Here is a 22,908-nt window from a genome sequence, read left to right as displayed (position 1 = left end):
GCGAAGGGAGATCTTGAGGGATGGCTGCTAGGCAAGGAGTGACAGACTTGTATTCTTTAAAAGTATCCCTGGCTCCTCTGCGGAGAATGGGCTGTAGGGGGCAGAGGTGAGGCGGGGGAGCTGTGAGGAGGCTGGTGTTCAACTCCCCCAGAGAGTGGGGGAACCTGGAACCGAGCCGGGGCAGCGAGTGTGCAGAAGGGTGGATGAGAACACTGGACTTGGGATGCAGACCATGAGGGAGAGGAAGGAGGCCAGAGTGGCTTCCGAGTTTGGGCTTGAACATCTGGGTGAATGCTGGTCCTGTTCACAGAAATGGGGAAGGTTGGGAGGGACGGGGCTTTTATTGCTTTGTTTGGAGGAGGCCCGTGATCCAGATGTTTCTGTTTAGATGCATCAAATGTGATACGCCTATTGGACATCCACAATGAGTTAGGCTTTGCCTCCTGACAGCTCTTCCCTCTTCTCCCCACAGTTCAGTCTCCACACAGCAGTGGGGGCTGATGGCCTCGTTAAAGACACAAAGCAGATCTTGTCACTGGAAGTCTTCAAAGGCCTCCCCTTGCTTTGGAAATAAACTCTTCACCTCCCCTAACCCTGGCAACTCTCTCCTCATCATTCACTTCTCTCCTAATCCATGGGCTTTTTTCTTTCCTGCTAAGCATGAATGCTTTTTTTTTCTTTTAAGATTGTATTTATTTATTTGAGAGAGAGATCACAAGCACAGGGGAGGGGGAGAGGGGAAAGCAGGCTCAGCAGGGAGCCTGATGTGATGTGATGCGGGCTCAATCCCAGGACCCAGGGATCACGACCTGAGTAGAAGGCAGATGCTTTACTTAACCAGCTGAGCCACCCAGGTGCCCATGAATGCTCGTTCAGACTTCAGGGCCTTTGCACTTGCCATCCCCTCCCCCTGGACTACTTCTCCCTGCTCTTCGGATGGCGTGTTTTCTTGGAGAGGCCTCCCTAGGATGCCCTATCTAAAATAGATACACTCCACTCCATCTCCCCAGGTGTTTTTTGTCCTCTCATTCTCTTTGCTTCCTTCATAGAACTTTCCAGACTCTAATTCTGTTCTTTATTTACTTGTGTATGTGTCCATTGGCACAAGCGCCACAAGTTCAGGACTGATTTGGTCACTTTTCCTTTCCCATTGCTTGACTTTGCACTTGATGCAGAACAGGAACTTAGTAAACACCAGCTGGATGGACATTCTTTGGCAAGGTGGATTCATGGAGTGACAGGACCATATTGCAGAGTTGGGGAGTGAAGGGAGAAAGGAGGATGTGGAGGCAGGACATGGCAGTGACTCCTTACCAAAGCATTCCTGAGAAGGGGGAGAGAAATCTGGCAGGTGTGAGTCAGGAGAATGAAGAGCAGGCCGAGACGCTGGCAGGGGGACCTAGTGCCAAGAAACGGTTGAGGCCAGAGGGAGGGTGTCTGGAGGAGCAGTCCTGAGGGCTGCTGAGAACAGGTGGGGGAGCCAGTGGGCAGAGGTGGGGACTGTGGGAAGTAGGGGTGACACAACGTCTGCCAGCAAGAGTCAGGGCCTCAGCCCAGGGAGTGGGCAAGGTGGGCCCGGAGGGTGGGACAGGGAGAAGAAGGTTTGACTGCCGCACCCTTGAGAAAGAGGAGCAGGCAGGGTAGGGGCCAGCGGAGGGGCTGGAATGACTTTAAAGGAACCAGGTTGCTCCACTGCCTGGCCTTCCAGCTGAGCGGTAGCTCCCACAGGGAGCTCCTGAAAATTGAGCAGTGACACCTACTCGGAACTCAGTTTTGCCAGCCTGTTGTGACAGAGGCAGAGCAAGCAGTGAGTAGAGAGCCATAGTCTGACGGGAGAGGCAGATTCAGAGACAGGTGATGGCCACACATTGACATTGGAGCTGCTAGAGGGATTGGCCCAGGGTGAAATCCTGGCTGCCAGGCAAAGGGGTAGCAATGACAAGAGCCAGGAGCTTTGACAGTGATCTGAGGGGACTTGTTCAGGGGCCAAAGGGGAACATGACCTTGGAGCCACTGGCCTGCCATGCTTTTCAAGGTAGGAAAGATGGTAGGGCCTGCCCTGTGTACAGGGGTTGTTTCCTCTCTCTTTCCTCCCTTGCTCCTTTCCTTCCACACTTCCTCACTCCTTCCCTCCCTCCTTCCTCCCCTTCCTCCCTCCTCCCCTCCCCTTTCCTCCTCTTTCCTTCCTTCCTTCCTTCCTCCTTCCTTCCTTCCTTCCTTCCTTCCTTCCTCCCTCTCTCCCTCCCTCCCTCCCTCCCTCCCTCCCAACCTTCAAAGCTCTTTTGGGGCACCTGGGTGGCTCAGTCGGTTAAGGTTAAGCGTCTGCCTTCAGCTCAGGTCACAATCTTGGGATCCTGAGATTGAACCCACCCTCCATTGGGCTCTCTGCTCAGCGGGGTCTGCTTCTCCCTCTGCCCACGCCCCCCCCCCATTTGTGCTCTTTCTCTCTCAAACTCTCTCTCTCAAATAAATAAAATCTTTTAAAAAAAGAAGCTCTTTTGTAACCTGATTTTATTCATTCAGTCATAATTCGTGGACACCCTTCCCCTGTTCATGAAAATCCTTTGTAATCCTGTTTTATTTTACACATTTAAAAACATTATTCTGGGGATGCCTGGCTGGCTCAGTTGGAAAAGCATGAGACTCTTGATCTTGGGGTTGTGAGTTCGAGCCCCACGTTGGGTGTAGAGATTACTTTAAACAAACAACCACCCCCCCCCCGCCTCCACGCACACACACACACATTTTTCTGAAAGAGATCAGTAAACAGCACCAGATGTCAAAGGAGTCTCTGACACAAAAAAGGTGAAAAACTTAACCCTTCCTCCAGGGTCCACGCACTTCTACCCTCTGTGAGCGAGCAGCTCTTGCCCCATCTCAGGTCCACGTGGAGGCCTGGGTCCACTTGCCATCCCCTGTGGCCTAGCCTTGGGCAGAGCCCCTCGCTGGACTCGGCAAAGTGTCTACGCACCAGGCCCCATGCCAGTGCCTTGGGCACAAGATGGAGAGGTGAGGCCCAGGATCTAGACAAGCCTTCCACTGGGCAGGATGTGACCCACCTGCGCCATGTGGCCTGCCGTGGCAGTGCCTTGCCCAGGCCTTGTCCACAGCCACAGCCCCACCTCAGCCCCAGTAGGATCCAGTGGGGCCCGCTCAGCAAAGTAACAGGGTCGGAGACATTCGGGGTTATTTTTGCCATGCCTAGCACGGTCCTGGGTACATGCAGGGACCTGATAAATATTTGAGGAATTAAATGTACACATTTCACAAATCCAGGCAGATGGCAGAATCAGGAGGCAGGAAGCCAGTCAGCCTGGAGGGATTTCACAGGGATAGGAGTCCGCTCTTCTACCAGGTCAGGTCTCTGCTCTCTAAGCCTCAGTCTGAGCATAACCTCGGGACAAACACAATAATTGCCTCACGGGGTGACACTGGATACTTTGGTCAAAGCACTGGGCACCGAGCTGAGTACACATTAGGTGCTCAATCATTGTCAGTCCCATCCATGCTTTTTCCCCACAGGGCCTCTGGAGAGGGGGACAAGGCTTAAGGAAAGAATGTCAGTGGCAAGTGAGTGTTAGAAATGAGGACAGGATCCAAAGGAGGACCAGGATGGGGGGAAGTGACAGTCCTCAGGGGTCCTGGGTCCCCCAGTCCTACAGTTCCAGAGAGACAGGGACCCCCAGTGTGTCCAAATAAGAGGGACTGTGAGTAGATTATCAGAACCAGATGTTTTCTCTGTAAAAGACTGGGGGACAGAGAAGAGGAGCCCCCTAAGCACTGGGTTAGAAATGCCCAAGTGAGTGGTCACCTGGCACTGGGTGGCCTCAAAGGCCGAGCTGTGACTGCGGGAGGCAAATACCAGCTCCACGGATGAGGACCATTTCTGCAATCAGAATCTCCCCCAAACCACAGAGCAGTGAGTGCCCAGAAGCAGTGAGTTCCCTGACACAAGAGGGGTGCAAGCCGTGGTTTAATTACTGGGGATGGAGGGTGAAGCATGGGATAGAAGGATGGGGAATATAACTTCTAAGTGCTCTTACCTCTGGGAGCCTGGGATTCAAGTCTCCTGGAGAAGGAAAGGCGGTGGGCAGTGTGTGACCCAGGCTGGGGCTCAGGACCTGGCAGGAAGAGAAGACAGTTCAGGTGGAGGCTTGGAGGTGCAGCCCATCCCTCAGGTCACCGGGTATGCCTTCAACAGCCCCAGGCCACTGATTTTGCCTCTGGGGAGCTCTGGCCCAGGAGCGGCTCGGGAATATGAGCCTGTTGTCCACACGGGGGCAGCACAGGCCTGCGGATGGAATGACGCGGCGGCAGGCAGGCTGGAGCTCCCCTCTCCTGGGAACCCTCTGAGCTTCCCGATCTCTCTCTCTCTCTCTCTCTCTCTCTCTCTCTCTCTCTCTCTCTCGCTCTCTCTCCTCTCCCTCTCTCTCTCTCTCTCTCTCTCTCTCTCACACACACACACACACACACACACACACACCTGCTTCTCCACCCCCCACCCCCACCCATGGATCAAGCTTCTCTGCCCATTCTTGGCAGGTGCTCTGGGGTAGTTTGGGTCCCCCTGGCTCCAAGTGCCTGGTGGTGATGGGGGTGGGGGTGGGGTGTTTTCCCCAAAGAGAGCTCAAGGCAGAGAAAGCAGAGCCTGTGGGTACTGCCCCCTCTGGTCCACCTCAGAGTGACTGAAGGCCACGGTTCTGACATCAGATGGGCTTGGGTGCAAATCTGCCTGCCCCTCCCCAGCAGAGCGACTTCACAGGTCTGAGCCTCAGTCTCCTCACCTGCAAGGGAGAGCAGCCCCAGGGCCGAGCAGGCGGGAAGCCTCCCAGAGCCTGGCTGTGCATCGGAGAGACCTCACAGCAGCCGCTGGGGGTGATGGGGTTCTCGTTACTGTAGGTCACAGACGCAGAGACCAGAGTCCTTGGGCATGGCTTGCTAGAGGACCCACCACCAAATGGAGACCCGCTGTGGTCCCGGTGCTCACTGGGACCCGGAGGAACATGGGATGCTATATGCCCAGTGAGGCCAGAGGGAGCCCTGTGACACTGACGCCCCCCCCCCCCCCCCCGCCCCCGGGACCTGGGACGAGCCCATGGACTCTATGGTCAACAGATGCCCCAAGTGGGGCCTCCTCTGGGCTAGTCCCTGCCTCCACTCAGACTCACTCACCCAGAACAGGCCTAGAAAGGAGGGGGTGTGGTGGTGGTGGCCATGACCCTGGGAGGAGGGGTCAGGCAGGCAGGGGCTGGCAGGTTGTATGAGAGGCTCAGTGGCTCTGGCTCGGAGAACTGACTCTTAGGGTGGGGGTGGGCGGGGGTGGCGGAGTAGGTGCTCGTGAGAGGGCTGGACAGGACAGGACTGCACCCCTGAGTGCCTCCCCCCACTCCCGCCCCGCCTCTCAGGTGGAAAACACAAAACAGCCTAGGGGACTCCTTTTTAACGAAGAGGGTCTGAAAAGGAAGAATGAAGAGGGGGGGCTGGGAGGGACCCTTCCCTTTCCCTCCCCAGCAGCCTCCAGGGAGCCACCAGTGTCATTGCCATGGCAACTGCAGCCCCTACACCTCCCCTTACCCCTGTCCTGCCTGGATGCCCACCAGCCCGGCCCAGGCTAAAGAGAGGCCAGGGGTGGGGGGGCATCTTACCGTCAGGCTGAAGGACAGTGGGCCATGAAGGCCACAGGAGGGTTGTACCCCATGGGGGTGGGGCGGGGGAGGTCTAGGGAAGGCTCTGTGCTTGCCCTTGTCTGATCCCCATTTAGTGCTTCAGTAAAACCCCCTCCAAGGCCCTAGCACATCATGGATGGAATGAGGGAGAAGGAGCCCCAGCCTTGCTTTGGGAGGCACAAGGGACACCAGGAAGAACAGAGAGGAGCTGGGGATCTGAGGAGGGGCACACTCAGGAGGGCTGGGGACCCTAAAAGGGCAAGAAGGGCTTGTGGCCATAGGCAGTGAGCTTTGGCCCAGACACTGCCCTTTCCAAGCTGTGTCATTGGGTAAATCCCCCAACTGCCCAGGGGCTGCCCCTCACTCCCCTTCTACCCCTCCTCCATGGTTGGGGGAGTTGCTTGCCATGCAGCAAAGAGAAAGGATGACCTCGGCCTCCACCCAGGAGATCTGTGGATGGACCCTGTGAGGTCTGAGCTTGAAACCCCTTATGTCTGCTGGGCCAGAACTGTGGCCACAATCACCAGGAGTGCCTACTGTACACAGAGCCTGGAGCTGGGAGGAGAGGAAGCTGTAGGCATAGCAACCAAGATGTGGAACAGAGAGGGGTCCATCCAGGCCAGGAGCCTCTGGAGGTTGAAAGAGGAACCTGGAAGTCTTCCTGGCAGAGGAGGCATGATGTTAGGCTCGAAGGCAGGAAAATCAGGCAGAGGTGGGGAGGGGACAAGGAGCTCTCTGGCACCGGACCCCAGCGGATTGGGGCCTCCCTGAGCTCTACCCCCAAAACCCCGAGGCCTGGCCCACAGTGGGTATCCCTACCTTCCCAGCACACAGCTCTAAGTCCAGGGCTCCAGCAGGGAAAGGGAGCCCCCTGCCAGCGCCTGAAGCCGGGAGCTTTGCCTCGCTCATCCCTGGTCCTCGCCAGTCCTCGCCATACCCTCAGAGTGGCTTCTCTCACTCCTCCCAAGGGGCAGATGGGGAAGCCGAGGCTGAGAAAGGTGAAGTGACTTGCCCAGGGTCACCAGCTTCTTCTCCTCAGTCAAAGCCACTTCTGGAAGCTCTTCTGGGCTTGGACCCTGCCTGAGACTCTCACACTGGTGACAGCTTGGGGAAAGGAGGGCGATGCCTCCCTGAGGGATGACCCCATGGTACAGTGTGCTCTGGACCCCACAGCAAATGGCCGAGAGTGGGGGGCCTACCTCATGCCCCCAGGACAACATTGGTGAGTCCTTCCTTTCTGGGTCCTCCCCAGCCCATCCACTGGGGAAAATTGGAGAGCACAACCCAGATCCTGCCTGGCTCTTAGCAGCTGGGTGGGCTGGAACAAGTACTGAACCCCCTGCGGCTCAGTGTCCCCTCCTGTAAGTCGAGGATGAGGACACTGCTTAAATACCAGGTTGTGGTGAGGCTTCGGGGACCGTGCCAGCCAAGCACTTACCAGGGCCCGGCCCACAGTCTCTGTCCAACTCAGTAGCCCTCCTGGAACCAGACGTGAAGCAACCAGAAGGCCAGGCAGGCAGCCTGGGATTCGCCCCGCCCCCCAAATCTTCCCTGGACACAGGGAAGCTGCCCACCGCCAAGGCGCCCTGCCCGGAGGGAGAGAGCCGGAGAGCGGGGCTGCCCCGGGACGCCCTCCGCACTAGAGGCGGGGATGGCAGGGCCAGGGCAGGGAGATGGGGGGCTGAGGAGCAGCTGCTGAGCGGTGAGGTGCGTGTGGAGACCCCCGCCACTCCTAGCAACCAGGCTGCAGCTCTGGGAGCCAGCGGCCGAGAGCCTGGTGGTCCTGAACGGGCCTGTCTCTGCAAGGCGGCCCGCCTGGCACGGGCCTGGCGGCTCTGGTTTTAATCGTTTTCCACAAGAAGCTCCTGGAGGTGCGGGGGCGGCTTCCCCTTGACTTGCGTCTCCTGGAGGATGAGGCTTGGCTAAAAATAACTTGAATTGCTGTGCTCCCACCCTAGCGGGAGGAGGGGCCTTGGGGCCGCGGGGGTGGGAATGTGGCAGGAGCCTGGAGAGGGGGTTCCCTGAGAGGAGATGGAGAAAAGCCGTGCTGGTAGGTGGGAAGGGGTTCAGGATGTTGCGGAGAACGTGGCCCTTTCTCACATCTTCCCCGAGGCCTGCTCCCAGAGCACAGTGTTTAGGGAGCCGAGCAAGGGGCCGGGGCTGGACTGAGCCCTGGACTTGCATCGTGGAGGGGGACCATCCTGGCTGAGGTGGTGGCCGTGGCTCCCTCCAGCACAGAGTCTGTGTTGGAGGAGACCCCCCACCTACTTTCAGGGCAGGAGCCCCGTCCGCTCACTCTGGCCTAGGCAGGGGCTTGGGTCTGGGCTCCTGTCCCCTATTTCTCCCTTCCCTGTGACACCGTGCCTCATTTGAAAACTGGGTGCAAATGGAAAATGAAGCCCTTGATTCCTGGGCCTGCGGAGACCTCTCCCGATCCCACCTCCTCCATCCCGTCACCCCCTCGGTGTAGAGCTGAGAGGGACTATCCTCCGAGCAGGTGGGGACTGTGTCAGGGTCCGGGAGGCAAGATTCTTGATACCCTCGGGTAGACGGGAGTCAGGTAGGAGTGGGACACACGGGAAAATTCCGCCCAGGAACATTTCTCAAGAGCCCACAGGATACCAGGCACTATTGCTGCTGGAGGGGATGTGGCCAGAGCGAGCCAGACAGGAGTCCCAGGCCGCAGGGAGCTTTGGTGTCGCAAGGCCAGTCTCATCCCTATGCTTGTGTTGTGGGGTTGGTCACCAGTGGTCATTATATTATTATACATTGTCACTTCTTTTATTTTACATTAAGCAAATATTATATTTAAGCAGATAGATAAGGAGTAAACACGAATTTCATTGATTTCTCCCTCAAAAAAAAAAAAAAAAATCCCAAAGTGAGTGAGCTCCGGAGGCTGGGCTCCTCTCTCTGCCTCCTCTCCCTGATATTCCATCACATTCATCCAGTAGGAGTCCCAGCCCTTGCACCCATCACCCCTCCAACCTCCGATCCCAGTAGAATGTCCCACGAGGTCATTCTCTCACTCATTGGCAGGCAAGGGTCAAATTTGGCTTGGAGTCCCAGACTGGTAGGTGGGACAGGATACCCGACCTCTGGGAGGGCCAGAGCCAGTGGGAAGATAAAATCAATAGAGAGGAATGCAGAGCTTGGGAAAGACCTCTTCCTTGGCCCAGGGCTCTTGCAATACATTACTGGAAGCAGAGGATGCAGAAGATGGGAGGTGAACATGTCTGCTCTATCTCAAGCTCTTCACCTCCACTTGGAGGGCTCTGTCTGCTGTCCACCCACCCACCCGTACATCATACATCCATCCAACCAACACCTGCCCATCTATGGTAGGCAGAACAATGGCCCTCAAAAGATGCCTACGTTCTAATCCTCAGACCCTGCGAATATGTCACTTAACATGGCAAAGAGGAATTAAGGTTATGGACGGAATTAAGGTGGTTAATCAGCTGACCTTAAAATAGGCAGATGATCCTAGATTCTCTGGGTGGACCCAATGAAATTACAAGGGTCCCTTAAGAGGGGAAAAGGGAATCAGAAGAGAGAACTTGATGGCAGCATGAGAAAGGCGCATGCCAACATTGCTGGCTCTGAGATAAAGGAATGGAGTCATAAGACAAGGGGAGTGAACAGCCTCTAGAAACCGGAAAAGCAAAAAAGTGGAGTGAACCTTCAGAAGGAACCCAGCCCTGTCAACGCCTTGATTTTAGCCTAGCGAGAGCCATTTCAGACTTCTAACCTCCAGAACTGTAAGAGAATAGATTTGTGTCGATTTCTGCCGCTAAGTTTGTGGGAATTAGAGCAGCCAGAGGAAACGGATGCGTCATCCAATGATCCAATCCATCAGGCAACCATCTATCCACCCATTTGTCCATCTGTCTGTCCACCCAACCAACCCTCCATTCCTTTAACAACTATTCACGTTAAAGGAGTGTCTCCTCTGTGGCAGCTGTCAGACTGTGAAAGAGGACGGTGGTCACCTCCCGGGAGCTCCCCGTCCACTGAGGGAGACAGACACAGGGTGACGATCCAGGGCCCTCGGTGGAACACCAGGCATTGCGCAGCACAAGCACTGGAGGACTTGTGGCCTGATGGCTCTTGGTAGCAGGAACAGGACAGGAAGCACAGCAAGATAACCGTGAATCGATGGGGCAGGTGCATGTCTGTGTGCGCACATGTGAGTGTGTGCGTCATGGCGCTCGGACTCCGGCAGGAGCCCAGAGGCCCCACATCCCCACAGCAGTTGCCACCCAGCGAGTGAATGTGCTCAGCAGGAAATGCCTGGGTAGCCATGGTAATTAGTGTTGTGGAGCACAGGGCAGTCACACCAGAGGTTGTAAGCAAGCCCAGACCCGTGGGAAGGGATGGAGAGGAAGGGGCTTGCGCCACTCTGCTTCTAGACTGTGCTGCCGCTTCTGACCTCCAGCCACACTGAGTCTCCCGGCAGAGGAAGCTCACAAGGCCTTCCAGGCCGCTTCTCCGTGGCTCCCATCTCAGCCTCATGGGACAGATGGGGAAACTGAGGCTCAGGGGAGGGCGGTCTAGGGCACATGCTGGGTCCCCACCCACGTGTGGCTGCAGGTGTCCTCTGCAGAGTGAGTGGGTCCCCGTTTTCCTGGCTTGAAAGATGCTTTCCCACAAGACTCAGAATGGGGCCGGTGAGGAAACACGGCTCAGGGGGTCAGGAGACCTGGCTCCAAAGCCGAGGAGAAGGTGGCAAGTCCAGGTTAAGCCCACCCCAGGCCAGGGCTTCACCTAGGACCAGACGTCTGACCTGGTCCTGGGTGGCTCCCTGAGGGCCATGCTGGTGCTCTCAGCACAGCACCTGCTGGACGGATACACGGTTCCTTGAATGCCCAGCTCTGCTGCTTCGTCCTGTGGGGCCTCAGGGAGGCGGCTGGCTGGGCCTCAGTTACTGCTTCTGTAAAGGGGGATGATCACATCGGTTCTCAGGAGGACCCGGCATGTGTGGAAAGCCCCCGGCGCGTGCCACACCTGGTCTGTGCTGCTGTTGTGATGACAGGAGATACTCTGCCCGGCTCGGTCAGTGGAATGTGTGACTCTTGATCTCGGGTTTGTGAATTTGAGCCCCACGTTGGGTGTAGAGAGTACTTTAAAAATAAGAATCTTAAAAAAAAAAAAAAAAAGAGGAAGAAGAAGGAATATTCTGCTCCTCCACTCGGACACCTGTTCTCTCTTCTCTTCCCAAATCTCCGAGCCACCTTTTCCACCACAGCCACCCACGTTCCCGCCGTCAGGACACGTCCTTCCTCTGTCCCTCTGCTCGTCCAAAGTCTGTTTTGCCTTTTGCTTTCCACGAGGACTCCCTCCCTGCCTCCTTCTTTCCTGGCTGCCACTGACCCTCACCCCAAGTCAGTCCCCCCACGACACACGCGCACGCGCGTGCACACACGCACATGCACACACAGGCACGCTGTGCCCCTCCCTACCCCAGTCCACTCTGCTCCCCTCGTTACCACCACAATCAGGCTCTGCGTGAACCAGAGATCCTCGACGCTCCAGGCCCCCCCGGAGCCTTTCCGCTGCACTCTGGATGTCATGCTGCCTGCGAGGGGCCATCCAGAAGCCCAGAATCTGGAACTTCTGGCACGTCTCAGTGATGCTCAAGGACAGAAAGACAAAACGTGGGGAATCAGGCTTGCCCTTGACTTTCGGGGTGTGGGGCCCGTTTCACAGACGGGGGAGAGCAGGTACGCACAGCTTACCTCCAATGACTCACATTTTGTCTCATTTTATTCCCATAGCAACTTGCAAGGGAGGCTCTCTCCATATCCCGCTTTCATAGATGAGGAAACGCAGGGTCTCAGAGGTGAAGCTCACATCGCTGATAAGTGAGGGAGTCACTTGAAAACGCCCAATGAGTCTGTACTTTACAAAAGTAGCAACAGCAGGGACTTCCAGATGATTTCTGCCTGCAGAGGAATGCTGGGATGTTCTGAACCTTCTCCGACTGTCTGCCTTCGGGCCTTTCCAAGCATGTCCCCATGGACCCCTTCCCAGCTCATAACTGCCACAGGAGATGGGCCCCTGGGCCATCCCACTTCCTGGACACACACAGGGTCAGGGTCTCTTTAGGGTTCTGGTCTCACTACCCTCCTCCCCATTTCTTCTCAGGGAAGGTTTTGGGGAAAGAAAAGTCTGGAGGTGGAGCTAGGCGGGGAGATGGGTTTGGCATAACTTTTGGCAGCCAGGGAAATGAGCTTCCAAAGGCAGGGTCCAGCCTCCCCGGCTGGGCCCGGATCTCTCCTGGAAGACCAGGGTGGCCACCTCTGAGGCCCACTCCAGACGGCTGACTGGGTGACCTCAGCTTAGTCTCTTGACCTCTCTGGACTGAAACTGTTTCTCTGTGCAGTGGGCACCTTTGGGCCTCCAAGGCCCCTAGGGAAACAAGGGAGGGGACTTTCAATCCCAGCGCAGAAACCAGGAAAGGAAATACGTCAGGGGGCAGCCTTCCTACAAGGGCCTTAGTGCTACCAAAGAACACGAGGGCCCACACTCCCAGGCCCTGGCTGCAAAGGTGGTGGCTCCCAGCATGCTCGGGTGGAGGGACCGTGCAACCACAGTTGCCTTAGACAACCCCATTGTGTCCATCCGGCTCCCCGGCTCAGGCCCCCGGGGCCAGGCTAGTGTCGCTGCCCGGTGCGTGCCAGGGCTTTCGGTGGGGGAAGATCCACCCCAGGCTCCCACACTCATTCCCTCTGCTGGGAATAGTGCACCCCTCTCCTGGCTCAGCCTAAAGGTCATTGCCTCCGGGAGGCTCTCCAGGACTACCCCAGCCAAGCCAGGCCCCTTTCTCCACCCTCCCCCAACATCACAGGCTTTCCTCTGCTTGTGCTTTGTCCAGGGCTATCTCCCCCTCTGAGGAGGGGGACTCCCCAAGGGCAGTTTTGGGCCCCCAGCCTCCCCCGGCCTGGGCCAGGGCTCCCAGGAGGGCTCTCAGCTTTGTCTACTTGGCCATTCTAATTCTGAGCACAGTCCAGTATATTTTCCCCCGAGGAGCCGGGCCGAAGGGGGAGGTCAATCACGTCATCACCTCCCCCCACCTCTAGGACCCCCCTTTCTGAATCTTTGCCCTGCCCCAGAGGCCCACCCATCTTCCCTGAGGACCCCCAGGGCTGTATAGGCATCCATCCCTTTCCTTCTAGGACCACCCTTGTCGGGAGAGATTGTGGGTGGGAAGAGTCCAGGGCTGGGCAAGGGGGCTGCCGGAGGATCCCTGACAGACAACTCCCCTGCCTCCCACCCCCCTCCCATGTCCAGGGCCTGTGATGGACGTGGGGTGGGGGAAGGGCGACATGGCAATGACTGCTCCTTGGTCCGAATCCAGGTCACTCCCGGCCTGCTCAGCAGCCGTCGGTAATTAGGGGCCAGCAGGACGTGGGCAGGCGGGTGGCAGGAGGCCTAATTGTCTGATTTTTCAGGTAATTAACGGGAGGCTGTCTGGCCTGTCCCCACAGGGCCCAGCATCCGCCACCCCATCCCCTGGGCAGCCCCAGCCGCCTAATGAGGCCAATTACTGAGTGGCGCCCGGGCCCTCATTAGCCACCTGGAAAGGTCATGTGGAATGGCACTGGGGGGGGGGGGCTCAGCCAGCCGTGGCGGAGGCTGGGCCACCCCTGGAGATCGAGCTGAGGACGCGCTGGCCGTAGATCTCTGCTGCTGCCCGTCCCACACCCGGGACCTCACTTGTGCCCCTCCTCTCCGGACAGCAGCTTCCGGTCAAATCCTCCTGCCCGCTGCTTCCCAGCAATATGGCCTTAGGCGTGTCACCCCCCATCTGACTCTGTTTCCCGAGTCAACGATGAATGCATAGCAGGCGCCCAGTGCATGGGCGCCCACCTGCTTCCAATGGTGTCAACTCCCTTACTTCACTCTCGAGGAAAGGGAATCCAGAGTGGGTTGGGCCTGAGGTCACAGATGTGTCCAGAGCCCACTCTACAGGGTTCCCGGAGGCGGCAGGGATGGCCCCCTGGGATTCACCCCAAGGGACTCAGCATCTAGGCAGGCAGTCCTGGGAGGGGTCGGTAGAGGCGGTCAGGTGGAGAAGGGAGGCCTAGGAGGGGCTGGACCTTCCCAGGCACCTGAGCCGAGTAGAAGTGGGAAAGAAGGAAATTCCCCCAAATGCTAAGGAAATGGGGGGATTTGAAGATCCTGGAGGAGATGAAGCCCCCCCCCCCACCAGTCCCTGGATGCCGCAGGGCACCCAGGGAAAACCTGACAGGCGCGTGCCCGTGCCCCAACCTGCCATTCAAGGCGAAGCCATCCTTTCCTGGTTGGTGCTCCCCATTCTTGAACTTGGAGAGCACTGTGCCCTCAGATGTGGAGTTTTTGGCTGCTGTGGCTCCTCTGTTTTTAAGAATTCTGTGACCTAATTCCATGCTGACAAATTCCATGCTGTTCCGGTTCCTGTAATCATCAGCTAATGCTACTTTTGGTCCTACTGCCAGCCTAGAATCTAGGTCAAGGGTTTCCAAACTGTGTCCCCCAGGGGCCCTTAGGTGGGAGCAGAGGGAGCTGCTACCCAGCCTCCAACGGGAGCAGCTGGGCTTTGCTCTGATAGACTATTAGTAGCTGCTCCTGCCACGTGCCGGGCATATGGGGGACTCTGCCTCCATGATGCCATTTCGTCTCCACGAAGGCCTGTGAAGAAGGTAGCATCACATCCCCATTTTACAGACGAGGACGCTGAGACTGTTGGAGGCTGAACAGCATGCCCTAGGTCTCACAGCTTGTGCGAAGGACTCGGACCCAGTTTCTCATGTAAGCCACCAGCGATATGGGTTCCACAGCTGGAAAGAAAACGAGGTGTAGGAGCTGGAGGGGCGGGGGTTCACATTTAGCATAATTGGTTTCCTCCAGGTCAGAGCGTGCAGGCACGCCTGGCTCTCTGCCCCCAGGCAGGATGGTCCCAGCCCCAGGTTTCCAAGGGCCCCTGCACCCCTGCCACGTGGCATCTGTGTGCGTGAGGGTCCATCTGCCTGGATGCCTCCCTTCCCTCTGCTGTGGGCTCTGCTTTCTCTACAGCCCAAACCAATAGGATCCAGCCCCGAAATAGCATATGTTTCCAGCCTCTGCTCATCCAAGTCATAAATCGCCTGGTATGGTGTGCTCCTTGTGTCAGCTTGCTGCAAAACTCAGGGTGGGGGTGGCTGAGCGAGTGTAAGGAGCATGCTGAGAGACAAAGCTGGGAGCCGGGGTGAGCCCAGGACGGAGACTCAGGAAGGGACATGGGGGGCCAGTCCTCGCCAGGCCTGGTGCTGGCGTGGGGCTCAGCCTGGGGTGGGAGTCAGGGGCTGGTGGGCCAGATTCCACCTGGGCCTAAGGGCTCGGACACACTGGAGCTGAGGTCAGAGATCAGAGGGTTGGGCCTCAGTCTTGCCCAGCAGTCAAAGGTCCAGACTTAGCCTGGAGTCGGGGGTCAGAGGGCAGGAGCCATCACTCAGAACTTGATGAGGCTGGAGAGCCAAGCACAGTCTGAGGTCAGGGTCAGGACTATGCGCTGATGGAAATTCAGAGGTCGGAGGGTCAGCCTGGTGCCGAGGGCCACAGCTGACTGAGGAGGAGGTCCCCAAAGACCCAGAAGCCTTCCTATCTCCCGGAAATGAGTTGGACAGGATCGGTGACAGAGGGATGCCTAGAATGAGCAAGACTCGTAGGAGGGGGTGGGGTGGGGGGTGCTCCAGGGATGGAACGAGACCGTGAACAGGACTGGGAGCAGATCTGGTGTCCCAAGCCACTAGAGCAGGGCCGTCCCTGCTCCCGGGATGGGAGCCTCAGCTGTCCATCTCTGACACTCGCACAATTGAGTCACCCGCCATCATGGTGCTCATGCCCAGTGGTTGTTACTGCCTGTTTCTACCCGCGCGACTCCAGCCCCAGCGGCGTGTAGGGAGCTGTCCTTGAGGATGCTTCGTGGAGGCAGCCATGTGACATGCGGCTGTGGATGTATGTCCCTTTCTGACTCCATGGCACGGGAGGCCCTCCCGGGCAGAAGTGCGCCAGGGCTCTGGGTCCCGGGTCACCGCCCGGGGCCAGTGGCTTCCCCAGCTGCCCGCCCGAGCCATGTCCAGGCAGTTTCTCCAGGCCTCCATTCTGCCAGCTGGGTTTTCCCGCCTCTTGCCTGTTCTGGGCCCAGCATGGACAGAGATCTGGGGACAAGCCCACACAGCAGCCAGTGGGGAATCTGGGGGTGGAGCAGGCAGGCAGGAATGAGAGGCCAGCGGGCAGACAAGGGTGCCAAGGAGGAAGCCTTATCACAGGCCTCTCTGTTCTCATCTCCCACGGGGCCTGGGCACGGACCCGTCTCAGGCTGGTCACCCGGCACTGGGGCCCTGACCCCGGAGGTCCCCCCCTCCCCAGGGCACCACAGGGAGATTCAACCAAGGGGGGGCGGGGGCCGAAGGGAGGTGAGAGAAACCCTGGGAGACAGGAGCGGTGGAGAGCCCACAAAGACCAGACGGACAACTAGAGGGCTGCCCTGCCCACCCAGGATGCAAGGCCTTCAGGGTTTGGCTGTGAAAGCCCAGGTCACCTCCTCCAGCTGAGCTATTAATACCCAACTACGACCTACGCACCCTTGTTGGGAGGACGCCGAGTTCCTCGGGGGCTAAAAACGGTCTGCGATGGGGGTGAGCCAGGCCTTCTCCCTCTCTTCTTGTTGGAGGAGATGGGGCCAAAGGCCAGGCTGGCCTGGAAGGGGGGGTGGAGCCAGGGTGGGGATGCAGAGGGTGACAGAGCCCTGGGGGTGGCCTGAGGATTCCAGCTCGGAGCAGGAAAGTGCTTGGCCGGGCCAGTCCCCTGGAGACCTTGCTCAGAGACCTAGGGCAGGGGCTTGCCAGTGGTCCCACCTGGGAGGCGACCACCACCTAAATCTCCTGGCTCCTCACCCCCACCCAGGCCTCCTCCTTCCCCTCAAACCTCAGCTTGGTCTGCCCCTGCCAGGAGGGGCCTGGAGGGGAAAGGGGACTCTGGGGGGAAGTCTGGAGCCTCTGGTGGGGAACGGGGCCCCCTAAAGCATAGCCATTCATGTTTCAACTTCGTGTGTGAAGTCTCAGTTATTCAGAGCGTTCTCTGAGCAAGGAATTACTGGCAGCCCCATTTTGTAGATGAAGAAACTGGGGCTCAGTCATTTCCCTGGAGCCTGAGCTGGATAGACCTGGTTTGTCAGACTCCAAACCCTACCCTCTGTTGCCTCCTCTTACGTCATTATAAAAGGAGGTTTCTGGTTTGTTTTGGGGATCCATGAAACAGCTGTTTCCTTCAAAATGCTCCAGTTGCCACAGGGTTCCAGGCCCACTGGGGTGGCTGGACCAAGCCCAGGGGTCTGTGCGGGTGCCTTTCTCCTGCACTGGTAAGACCCCTTCCAGGAGCGACAGTTGCTCCTTCATTCCTGGGGCTCAAGGGCACATCCTGGGTCCTGTGCTGGTTTTCTGGGCTCAAGGCCACCCAAGGCCACCTGCTCTCTGCTGTGCCCCCCTCCTTTCCCATGGCAGATGCTCCAGGATCCAGGTGCAGACCCCAGCGGAGTACACACTTGGCCGGGAGAGTCCACATGAGAAAGTGGCTGAGAGGTGTCAGCCCCAGAGGCCCCCCACCGGAAATCCCAACAGCTGCCTGGCTCGCAGGTCCTGGGCACTGGGCCCTGACCCCAGGCTGGCCGTGGCCGTGTCAGGTGTCCAGAGGAGTTGGGGGAGGTGATGGCTAGAGCCAGGGGCAGTCCGCCCGTGGTTATGGGTGCTGTTGACACCTCCTGGGCTGCCAAGGCAGACAGGGGCCAGGGGTGGGGGGAGGGGTCCTGCCCTGGCCTGGAGGGTTTGAGGAGAGATGGCCTCTGTCTGAGGGTGGAGGCGGGCCCTGTTCCTGAGGGTCTGAGGGAGGAGTCAGGTCCCATACTGAGGGTTTGGGAAAGGAAGCACAGTCCTATCCTAGGCTGAGAGAGACCTGGCGTTGCCTGAGAAATCTGAGGAGGGAGAGAGACCTCTAGTCTTGGGGTCTAGTAGAGGGGATATATATTTCCTAGCGGCTGGTGGGGATTGGGGTATGGGGGGTTGTCCCAGTCTCACAGGAGGGAAGGCTGCCTGCCATCTGGGCTGGCGGGGGGAGCTCTGGACCTGCCTCCCCCTGTCCCCAGTCAGCCGGCAGGCAGGTGGCTCTGCATTTCCCCAGTGTTTCTCCTAAGCCGATGAAAAGACATGGCTCTGCAGGACAAGGCAGGGGCCCTCTGGCCTCGGGCTGACCACACCAACAGCCCCAGGGCTTCCCTTCACCACCCACGCAAGAAAGGAGATGGACTAGCCCTGCCTGGATTTTCCTGCCCCGAGGGAGGGTCTCCACCTCTGCCCTTAGAGAACTGGTTGGGGGGGGGGGGAGCCTTTCCCAGGATGGGCCCCACTGCTCGCTCATCGCCATGCACCCTCAGCTCTCCTAATGCCCACGTGCTTACTCGCCTGGAACTGCCTCCCCAGGCAGTCTTCCTGGATTAATAGAGATGACTCCCACACCAGGCCTGGAGTGTCCCTGCCCTGCCCTCCCTGTCTCCTTAGAGCCCCAGCTAGCAGAGCCTGACCTTCTAAAGGCTTTGGGCCTCCGTTTCTCCTCTCCCATTTCCCTCTCAATGCTCCTTCCCTCCTGGCTCTGTCCTAGACCCCAGGCCTCTGGTTTGCTGACCAAACCAGCCCCTCCGCCACACCAGCTCTGGGGGCTGCTCCCATCTCAGCTGTCCCTGCTGCTCTGCCTGGGCTCCGGCGGCCCCCTCTTTGGTCAGTCTCCTCCCTGTGTCTCTGTCCCTTCTGTCTGCATTTCTCTTTGTCCTTTGCTGACTCAGACATGACTTCGTCTCAGTGTCCATTTCTGGCTCTCTCTCCCTGTCTGGATCTCTCCCATCCGGTCTCAGGTAGCTCAGCCTTCCTGCCACCATTGCTCTGGGACCCTGTCCTGGTAACATCTTGTCTCCCCACCTGGCCGGGATGCCTGCTGAGACATCTGCTCCTACATCCACTTGCTGGGCCCCAGGAAGAGCTCAGACGGCACTTGTGGTCTCGGCTCTGGCCCAGCTCCAGGGGAGTGGCTGTGATTCCCAGAAGGCAGCAGGGAAAGAGAGACCAGAGGGCCGTGTGCTTGCCTGTCCCTCGGAGGACCCCCCTCTGTTCAGGCCACTGGCCGTGATCTGTGCCCAGGATCCCGACTTCCTGCACTACTTACGGCTGTGTGACCCCGGGCGCGCTCCGAGCTTCAGTTTCCTCTTTCCCAGGGCCAACGGGGCCTGCTGCGGCAGGTGCCATGCGATGACATGTCGGCGCACTTGGCAGGTACTTGGCACTGTGCCCGGCACGTAGTAGTACTGATAGAGTCCTCATTACTGTTACTGTGACTGTAATGGGTCCCCTGGGTCCCCAGAGCCATGACGGGTGGAGTGGGGGATGGGCTGAACCTCTGCTGCTTGAAATGTCCCGTGTCCATCCTGAGTCCCCCACCCGTCCCTTCCTCGGGGGGACAGAAAAATCCCCCCACACACACCTGGGATCTTCCTGTCCTCAGAGTCGGTCTGAATTGCACACCATGGTGTTCACCAAATTAATTACTGCCGGCTTGGGGATATACTTTTTTAAGAAGACATTTTCCAGGGGGAGAAACACGCAGGAGCTATAATTAGTTGGAAAAAGGAAAGAAGAGCGGCGCGTGTGAGTCACCAGCCCCAGTGACAGACTGCTAGAGCTGAGCAGAAGTTTCGGGAGAAGCCGCTGCGTGTGGGTGAGCTGGGGACGGGGTGCAGGCAGGCTGGGGTCCTCAGGCACGAGGCACGTCCACCTGTCACTCCAAAGTCTTTCTGCTCTACCCCCCAGACTTGTCACCTATCGCCTTACGCCAGTCCCAGCTTCTCAGCTCCCCTGCAGCTCCTGGGGCTTCTGCCCCCCTCATCCCAAGGCCACTGCCAGTCCCTGCTGACACGGACCTGGGCAGAGACCCTGCCGCTCGGGTGAGGAGGGAGACACCGTAGAGGGTCTGAGCTGCCCGGGGTTTGGAATCCATCTAGTCCAGCTTCTCATTCATTCATCAAATGCTGAAATACTGCTTGTGCCTGGCCTACGGACAAGCAAACTGAGGCCCAAGCTACACAGCTGTGACAGCTGTGCGTGGAGCAGCCTCTCCGCCTGTCCTGCCACATCAACTGTGCCAAGCCAGACCCTGGGCAGGGCCATGCCCACGCCTACTCTCCTGGGGCCAGTAGTCCAGTACGGGAGGCAACCAGGCACCTGCAAGGCAAACGCCCAGTGCCATAAAGTGGAGGCACGGGGCTGCGGGAGCCCGGAGGTGGCTCTTGATCCAGGCTGGTGGTCACAGAGGGCTTCACGGGGGAGGAGGTGAAAAGTCTTCAAAGGCTAGAAACGGCACTACGGCCCATCATGGCTGGAGGAGCCATAAGTGACTCTGTGGCTGGGCTCGGAGCAGCAGGTGGTGAGGGGGTGCTGGGGGTGAGGCCTCTGAGCCAGGTCATTCTGGTGCCCATCCCCCATGTTTCTTCTGAGCAGCCAAAAAAGGGGTATGACCTGCGGGGTGCCCCTGTGGCACTGTGTACCACGTGGCCCTGGTCCTTGGGGGCCCTCTGCTAACTCTTTGTGGTATCTGGGACCCACTGACCCAAGGTTAACCGTGTCTGAGCAGTCAGTGGCCAAGGAGACGGCACCCAGGTCTCTCTCTCCCTCTCCCTGGCTGAGGGCTGGCTACCCAGTTCTCTAGGGTCCCTGGACCAGGCCTCAGGGGGTACACTAGAGCAGCGTGGCCTGCGCCTGAGAGCAGGGGCCCCAGTCTCCAGTGAGAGGACACTTCCTCCCCTGGGAGAGTATGGCATCATCCAGCACACAGAGAGCTCCCTCCTAACCCCAGACCAAATTAGCCTTCCAAATTACAGGCTGCATATCCTCCAAATTGAGGATTGGGTGGGAGAACAGAGGCCCAGCTCTCCTTCCCACTTCCTGCTCACCGAGGGCTCTCAGTTGGTCCATCCACAAATAACAGGACCACGTTAGGAAACAATTCTGGACGCACACACTCTCCCACCCCAGGGTGCAGGAATCCCTAGGTTCCAGGCCCTGGACCAACATCCAGGCTCAGGACAAGCCTGTGTTCTCCTGGGGGTTGACAATGAGCTTAGAAGCAGGACATCTAGTCAAGGCCAGGTCAGAGTTCTGAGGATATTTGGGGGGTTACTCATTCATTCATTCAACACTTTCTGGAAACATTCCCTGTGCCAGGCATAGTGCTGGGCCCTAAGACGCTGAGTGGCATGGGGCTGACAGACATGTGACCAGGTAGTCGTGGGACAGAATGAACAGGCTTGTGGGGGGGGGGGGGGTGCGCAGTGGCTGTGGGAACCCCTGATGGGGTCAGGGAGAGCTTCCTAGAGGAAAGGGGTATGTAAGCTGGATCTCTCCTTAGCCTGGGGAAAAGATGGGGGACAGTTCCAGAAGGAAGAACATCAAGTAAATGCAAAGGCCTGGAATAGAGCGAGGGGTTGGCCTCGAGAAGTGCGTGGGGGCCCTGGGCTCTTCCGACTCCAGGGTCTTGTCGGCCATGTTGGGCGAGTGGATTTCATCAGCTGTGCAAGGGAAGAGGAAGTCTGGGAGCAGGAGTGAGGAGGAGGATGGGGGCGTGTGTGCAGAAGCAGAGCTGGACCCCTAGTCCCAGCCTGAGCGCTCCTGGTAGGTAGAAAGGGGACTGGGGGGTCTCTGGGACCTCCCACACTGGCCTCCCTCAGACCCCTTCCAGACGGCCTCAGGCCTTTGGAGAAAGAATCCAGTTTGCTACAAGGAAAACACAGGAGCATGACCATATTTCTTTGTGTCCTAAAATTAGGTGACTTTCTATGTTTTTCCTAATTGGTTTGGGATTTTTCATGTTTTTGCTTTAGAAGAAAATTATTGTAGATGCTGAGAATAAATGCAATTATTGTGTGGTGCTGAGCGAACAGAGTGAGAACACCGCCCTGAGCTCGCCCACTTTTGGGTCACAGAAGAGGCAAGTGAGCCAGGGACACGGAGGGACGGCAGGACCAGGCCACACAGCTGCCCCACCTCAGCTCTTGTTCCCCAGGAGAAGGAGGGGGTGGGGTAGCTTCGAGGGTTCGGTGGAGCAGAGGACGCTTGGCGGGGTTTTCTTTTCTTTTCTTTTCTTTTTTTTTTTTGAGATTTTATTTATTTATTCGACAGAGATAGAGACAGCCAGCGAGAGAGGGAACACAAGCAGGGAGAGGAAGAAGCAGGCTCATAGCAGAGGAGCCTGATGTGGGGCTCGATCCCACAACGCCAGGATCACGCCCTGAGCCGAAGGCAGACGTTTAACCGCTGTGCCACCCAGGTGCCCCTTGGAGGGGTTTTCTCACAGCAGGAGAGGAGGAGACGACCTGGGAGTTCCCTCAGCTTCTGGACTTGCTTGCACACCGCTTGGGACAGAGAGCTCACTGCTTCGCGGCTGCCTCTGGTGAATTCGGCCAGCTGCAGCTCCTTGGCGGTTCTCCCGAGTAGCTTCCAGCTCCCACTCAAAGTTCTCTGCATCCTAACCTCTGCCCGGCCCTCACCCTCTCGTCTTCACCCCTGCCTGAGGTGAGGCCGGGGCCAGGGGGGACTCCATGGGCAGGGCCCCGGGCTTCTGTAGGCTGCGTGGCGCTGGATCTGGTCTGTCCTGAGCGGGTGGCACCTGCGATTCTGGGCCTGGTGGCGAGGAGGGTTTCCAGCCTAGAGCCTCCCTAGCTGCCAGCCGGCATGGGAACATGGAGAGAGGCACACGGTCGGCTTCCTGGATGCCTGGCCTGTTATCCAGCACATTCTGAATGGCCCAACCTGGCCTGGCTGAGGATGTGGGCCAGTGGGTAGAGGAAGGCCCCGACAGACCGTTCCAGGGGCACGGAGGGACGGATGAGCCGTGCGCCAGATCGGTGCACTCCCTCACTCGGCAGACTTCTGCGTCTCGTCCCGGGATGGCTGCTGGGCCCTCAGAACGGAATTAGTCACACACCTGAGCCCTGCCCTCAGAAGCCCACGGTCTGGACAGGCAAGGGGGTGAAAACAGACCACAATAAAAAGCCCGCATTGCCGGCCCTACCAGCAAAATCAGCTCTAGACTTTGGGGAGCAAAATCCTACATAATCCAACTTCCACCCAGCGGCCAGAGAGGGACCTCTAAGTCACCTCTGGCCTCCTGCTCCCTGTGCTTG

The 22,908-nt window shown here is 58.2% G+C and overlaps 2 long non-coding RNA genes across 2 annotated transcripts; one reads left to right on the top strand and one right to left on the bottom strand.

The window, feature by feature from the left end:
- Positions 1-8,450: 8,450 nt before the first annotated feature.
- On the bottom strand, positions 8,451-19,304 carry LOC148108939 (uncharacterized). Its single transcript, XR_015726675.1, has 3 exons — positions 18,900-19,304; positions 11,156-11,611; positions 8,451-10,805 (listed from the first exon to the last, which is right to left on the bottom strand). It is a non-coding gene; the product is annotated as an uncharacterized LOC148108939 (long non-coding RNA).
- On the top strand, positions 18,380-22,565 carry LOC148108938 (uncharacterized). The gene is made up of 3 exons (XR_015726676.1): positions 18,380-19,006; positions 19,322-19,448; positions 21,905-22,565. It is a non-coding gene; the product is annotated as an uncharacterized LOC148108938 (long non-coding RNA).
- The last annotated feature ends 343 nt before the right edge of the window (positions 22,566-22,908 follow it).

Source organism: Ursus americanus, chromosome 14 (assembly GCF_024610735.1).
Source record: "Ursus americanus isolate L20-20 chromosome 14, mUrsAme1.1.p, whole genome shotgun sequence".
Classification (NCBI taxonomy): Eukaryota; Metazoa; Chordata; class Mammalia; order Carnivora; family Ursidae; genus Ursus; species Ursus americanus.
This window is presented reverse-complemented; position numbering and strand designations above follow the sequence as displayed.